Raw genomic sequence first — 6389 nt, forward strand, 5'->3', positions numbered from 1 at the left:
AAATAGATAAGGTTGTTAATAGGAGCAAGTTAAAAAGAAAATTCATGAAGTACAAAGCAGAAAGTGACTTACAGCGAGCACTTCGTTCAGTGCGCGGCTGAGAACTTGGTCGACCCCCATCGAGCCAGTCTCCTGGATTGCCTCTTGGATGTGTCGGTGCTTTTTTATTTTTGATAGCCTATCTTTGGCTGAGCTAAGCACCACGCCCGTGAGGTCATCTCCTGAGGCTTCTTCTCGACGACCAGCCGACTGCTGGACGGTGGATGTTGGAGGCATAGGGTCGACTGGAGCTGGAGGAGGAGTCTGTTTGACCGGAGACGGAGGATCTGGGTTGTTGAAATTGGAGGAGTCGCCTCCCTGGTAGGAGCTGGTGGAGGAGCTTTCTCCTTTGTTGGAGTAGAAGTAGGGGGGGTCGTCTGTTCGAGGCTTCTTCGCGGGTTGATTGCTGCAGCCCTCCCCAGGCTGGCGCCTGTGAGACCTTTTCTTGTTCGCTGACTTGGTGTATAAGTCAAAGGAACGTTCAGCAGGCATGTCTGCAAAAAAGAAACAAGTGAACAGTCAGGAAATATAATAAAAGAAACTTGCTAAGTTTAAGAAGCAAGGACAAAGAAATTGAAAGTATAATACCCGAGCTATATTTACTGGTCACTACACTATTTACTTTACTAGTGCTACACTCACTCTCTGTCATGAAGAAGTCTGAATCTGAATTGGGAGCGCACTTAAATTGACGTCCCCGTCAAACAAGTGACAGGGAATTGGCAAACTATCTAAAAGCATAAAATCAGTACGTTCTCGTCCGACGACTCAAGAATAGGCTTTGTGGCCTTCTTCTTTCCATTCCCTAGAGGGGCCGGTGCAGCAGCAGGTCAGGGGGCATTAGTTGGCTCATTGATGGTCACCCCAGTTGCTCTCCTCGGAGGGGGTTGTGACACATCCAACTGTTGTTCGGGGACTTCGGTGTCGGTAGCACTCCTCGCAGTAGATTCCCTTACATCCTGGTGAGGAGCCGGAAGGTCGACCAGTCTCAGATTGGCCTCTGTGACCAGCTGTTTGAAAATTTTCTGATCGTATCACCATGTCTGGAATGGGGGTCGGTCGCAACCATGGGCCTGAAACGCACTAAATTTCTAAGGGAAATGCAGCAAAAAATTAAAGAAAAATAAACGACCAGTGGTACAAAGACTTTACCTCCTTGTGTGAAGGCCAAGTTGTTCACAACCATGTCAGTAGTCAGAAAGTACTCCAGATGGTACTTCCCCACGTTCGAGCTAAAAGTAGTGTCAGTTAGGAAAGTGCGACTCATTTCTTGGTGACAGAAGTGGAAGAACCCCGTGTTTTCCTAGTTGGGGTTGGATTTTAGGTCGAACAGGTAGTTGACCTCATGTGGTGTGGGGACGGGCCATTTCTTATGGCTATAGAGGATAGAGAGTGCATAAAGCATTCTATATCCGTTGGATTTATTTGAAAAGGAGCGACCCCGAAATAATTGGCCACTCCCTGGAAGAAAGGATGAAGAGGCAGGATCGCTCCTGCCTCGAAGTGATATCTCGACTAGGCGCTAAAAGCACCTCCAGGCAAGTTCGCCCGTTGGTCTTTGGTGGGTTGGACTAGAGTCACCCCAAGAAGTCCATATTTTTTAATGTAATTGGCAATCATCCTAATCGTAATTCGGCTAGGAGGGGCGACGTACCATTCAACATCTGGTTGAATGGAATTTTGAAGTTGAGCGTGAGTTTGGATGCTAGGGTCGAGGATATTTCTTTCTCGACCATTGGTCGAGGGAATTTCTGCTTGGGGGGCAGGCTGGTTTGCAAAAGGTTTTTGTGTTTTCTTTTTCTGGGCAGTTGATTTTACTTTACCCATGGCTGAAGGGTTTGAGTGAGGTCTACTAGGTGGAATACGAGAAAAGGGGATGTCCGGAATGAGTAACGACGGCTGTTCTTCGTCCACGAGCAGTTGCGCGAGTAGTTCGTCATCAATTGGTCTCTCACCTCCCCACGAATCTTGCATCAAAATCTGTGAACAGAAGAGGGGAGCTGAGAACTTAGTCTAAAAACTTGTGTTGGATGTGAGAATAACGTTGCTTGTGTATAAAAGTTAAGCTTTTATACGGCCAACAACATTCTAGCAAAAACACTAAGTTTTATACGAGCAGTTTGAAAAACAGATTGAAAAGCGGAAGTAAAAAAAATTTCAGAGAAAACTTTTTCAACTCCGGAAGGGCGGGAAAAACCCAGTTTTTCAGATAGCTTCGATTTTATGCCCTAAATCTACAATCTCGACTACCAAACTAACTCCTAACTCCTATAAGACATTGTTTCATTACCCTATCTAGTGTCGGTTAACATTCCCATTTACCCCAAAACAGTTTTAGTCAAGAACACATATATGAAATACATAAATAATAGTTTTGCATGGCATCTCAAATGTCCAAGGGTTCGTAAAATTTACCTGGATGAAAAGAGAGGCCTGAAACGAAAGCTTTGAGCGTCCAAACGGAGGATCCTTAGAATAGCGATGGAAGCTCCTCAAATTTCTTGGGCTCTGAAAGTCGAGGATCTTAGGGGTTCTTGACAAGAAAATGGTGGGTGAAAAGTAAAAAGTAAAAATATGGATTTGGGGTATTATATATAGTGACTGCGACACAATATAAGAGGTAATCATGAATTACTTTTTTCTAAGTTTGGGAAAGTGTAAGAGCAGTCAGACAAATTTTTGGGAAACCAAAAAAGGCTTGATTAGACATGATTGATTGCTTTTCTTGAGAGGGCATGGGCGACTCTGACAGGTTTGGTGGGGTAAGCGAAAGGTCAGTTTCCTAAGTTTACTTTTTGCTGGTTGCAATAAATAAACTTGGGGGGAAAATGTTTACCCGAAAAATGACTGCTGATGACGTGGCAAGGATTTCTAACATATGGTTGACACGTAGCGGAAGTGTTGTTCGACTATCGACCAGAGGCACATCGCTTCACCGGGTTTAACTATTAGATACGACTAGGCTGGTCGTATAATTTGATTTATTACCTTCTAAGATTGTAATCCTATAAATATGCATGAAATAGCTCAAGGAAGGGACTTTGGATCTCAAAATATTTTTCCCGAGTATTGAGAGAAAGAGAGCTATAGTGTAATTATTCATCGTCTTATTGTAATTCCCTCAAGGTTTGTGAAACTCAAGAACCCTAGTTCTTTGATCATGACTTTGACATTCAATATTAATAAGAGCACTAAGTGGACGTAGGTCATTACCATTCTTTTCCATTAATAAGAGCACTAAGTGGCCGAACCACTATAAATCCTTGGTGTTTTCTTCTTTTCCTTTAGATTAAATTCTTAATTGTTGTTTTATCTTTTGTCGTATATTTGACTCCGTGTCGTTGGTCAAATCAAGGGTCAACAGTTCTCACGTGAACACAAAAAGGGCCATACGAAACGTTGGCCCTTTTAAAGTTTCAGTTCCTTTGGTGGACTGTGACATCGTTCTTTTATTTAGTTATCTATTTGACTCTGCATGTGATGATAGGTAACGCTCCGTAGATGTATCTGAAGCAACATATATTAAATATGTAATGAGTATTTGATATTATTTACCTAATTGAATAATTGAAGCTCTTGAATTTTTCCTATGGTGATTTTAGTGAGCCGTTGGTGGAGACGAAGTTTAATTGTTTGGAATGGCATGTGTTCAGATATTTGGGTCCTTCACAATTACTAAAGGGTGAGGTCAGGCATTTGTTTAAATATTTTATATTTATCACAGAGTTGAATTTAAAAGTTAGACTTTTTTTAAACTTTGGTTTTACTTACTGTTAAAATAGCCGCTCTTGCGATATAGGCACTGAACGCTATCTCCTAGTCATAAAGAATGACGAACAATGTGGTTCTTGACAAATCGAATGACTGTAAGTATATGTATATCGTATGGACAAATATATATATATATTTGTTAATCCTTATGGTACAAGTAATGAAAAATTTGTTATTTTGTAGCTCAAATCTATGGGCCAAACCATAGTCGGGGGACCGTTGTTCTGCGGTAATTTTTTATGGTTATTTTGCTATTGTGAAAGAGGTACTCGTATGCTTATTTATTTATTAAATTTCTTTTTGTGTGTTTTTTTTTTTAAAATATTGGTTGAGATAAGTCGTTGTATGTGTTAAGTGATTAATGTTTTTAAATTTACAAATTTTTGTTCATGTTAACAATGAGCTGAGATGTCATTGGTTCTTGTTGATATTTAAGATTAATAGTAAGATTGATAGTTGTATAGTTCAAATATGGGCTATTTTCTTGTGTGCAATAATGCACATGTGGAACACCTTGTTGATGAAGTGGTAAGTAAAATGTGTTATTTAATTAAATAAAAGTACAATTTTATTATATTTGAATGCTATAATTATTGTTTGTATAATTTGTATAAATATCAAGAAAATTCCATATTCTTTTATAAGGATATGACCTTGCATTAGCACGAGAGAATTAAGATCATATACAAAGAATAAAATAGTCAGTAACATATTAAAGTATTAAATATTAATTAATGGTTGCCAGTACAGTTTACTAAGCATACATGATACAAGTAGTCTAGATTCAAATTACTAATGTGGATAAACATCTTGGTAAATGTGTTGTATATAATATTGATTATATATGACAGGACCAATATGAATTAACTATCTTTATAAACTTGTAGTTTGCCATAAATCTTTAATAATTTTTATCATAATAGATAATCATTTGTTTATCAGTCTAAATTCTGGGTTTTCATGAACTCTTGTTTGTACATAATGGATATTTTGATTCATTCGTTAAGGTATCTTGATGTAATGAGGCTAGTGACTTTTGTTTTGGAGATTCAATATCATGAATGGCTGGGAACATGATTTTACAATAATGGAAGTCAGGCTTTCCTAACGGATCAAATATTGGTTCCTTTAAGGGTTGATTCTGGAATTGAAAAGTTATTGAGCTCAAATCTATAATTTGATTATAGATTAATTATGTAATGAACCAACTAATTCTAGACTTTAGACCATTAAAACTACTTATACATAGACACTATTCTTAAGAAAACATACACATGAAATAGTCATAACTTTATTAAAAACTATAAAACAAAGGTTAAAATATATAAAATTCGGGGTAGGATATGGGATCCCATTATTTTGAAAATAAAACATATCTTAAATTGTAAATAAATTCGTTACAAGATCAGGTGCGGAAAAATACATACAAAGCATAATTGAAATGACTAAAAACAACTTCGTCCTCGAATCGTTCACGCAGTCCACCGAATCCATTCTCCCTCAATACACAATCCCAAGCCGCCAAGAATCTTCCCGCCGCCATAACTATTTTCCTACACATATAAAACAAAGGAATGAGTCTAATGCCCAGCAAGGAAAATCTACTAAAAGCATGAAACACAAACATAAACATATAACTATAAACATATATCACAATTCTAACCCATGTACATGGTAACTATTGGGATTTGCTAACTAAGCGACTATAAGCCTCAAAATACAATGAGCTTTGCTAGACAAGCAACTATAAGCCCCAAAAACATAAAAGTGTTGGGGTTTGCTATTTAAGCAACTATAAGCCCCAAAACATATATAAATCATAACATATAAGAACATATAATAACATAATCATATAAGCATATAATGACTGCCCTATTTTCCTTACCAAATACCGGGATGTGAGAACAAGGACAAGATTTTGGAACACTCCTAAAAACCATTAATAGAAAGCTGAGTATTCTAAAAGAAAGAGATGAAAAAGAATGAACTAAACCACTGAGAAGGTACTTACCAACAAGAAACCTCAAGTTCAAAGAACTTAGATGCCTAACCAAGAATGGAAAATACTAAGTTAGGATTTGAGTAGAGAAAAACTATAAAACTAATGAAATATAAAGAAATGAACTAGGAGTAGGAATACCTTTGAATGCACTATGACCGAACTACACCTTGAAATCGAATTACACTATTAACCTTACTTCCCAAGTGTTTAATAAGCTTAAGGTGATAAAGCTTATAACCCCAACCCAAGAGTTTAACACTCTAAAGTAAACCTAGTTGCTTGAAGGTTCTGAACTCAGCTTGAAGAATGAAAGAAATGGTTCGGTACTAGGTCCTATTTACAGAGTTCAAGAATGAAAAGATCTTCTTTTAGCATGAATAAAAATAATGACTTTTTAATTGAAAAACATTTGAATATTTGTTCAGCAGAGGCTTAAGACTCAGTCAAAAAGATTATGGGCTTATCAAGAGGTTATGGAATAAAATGATCTCGGTTTCAAAATTATTCAAAAATAGTGCCCTAGAGCCGAGATATCGCCTGGGCTTATGTTCCCTAGGCTCATCGAAGTGTTCGTGCG

The sequence above is a fragment of the Humulus lupulus genome, chromosome 5 (assembly GCF_963169125.1).
Source record: "Humulus lupulus chromosome 5, drHumLupu1.1, whole genome shotgun sequence".
NCBI lineage: Eukaryota > Viridiplantae > Streptophyta > Magnoliopsida > Rosales > Cannabaceae > Humulus > Humulus lupulus.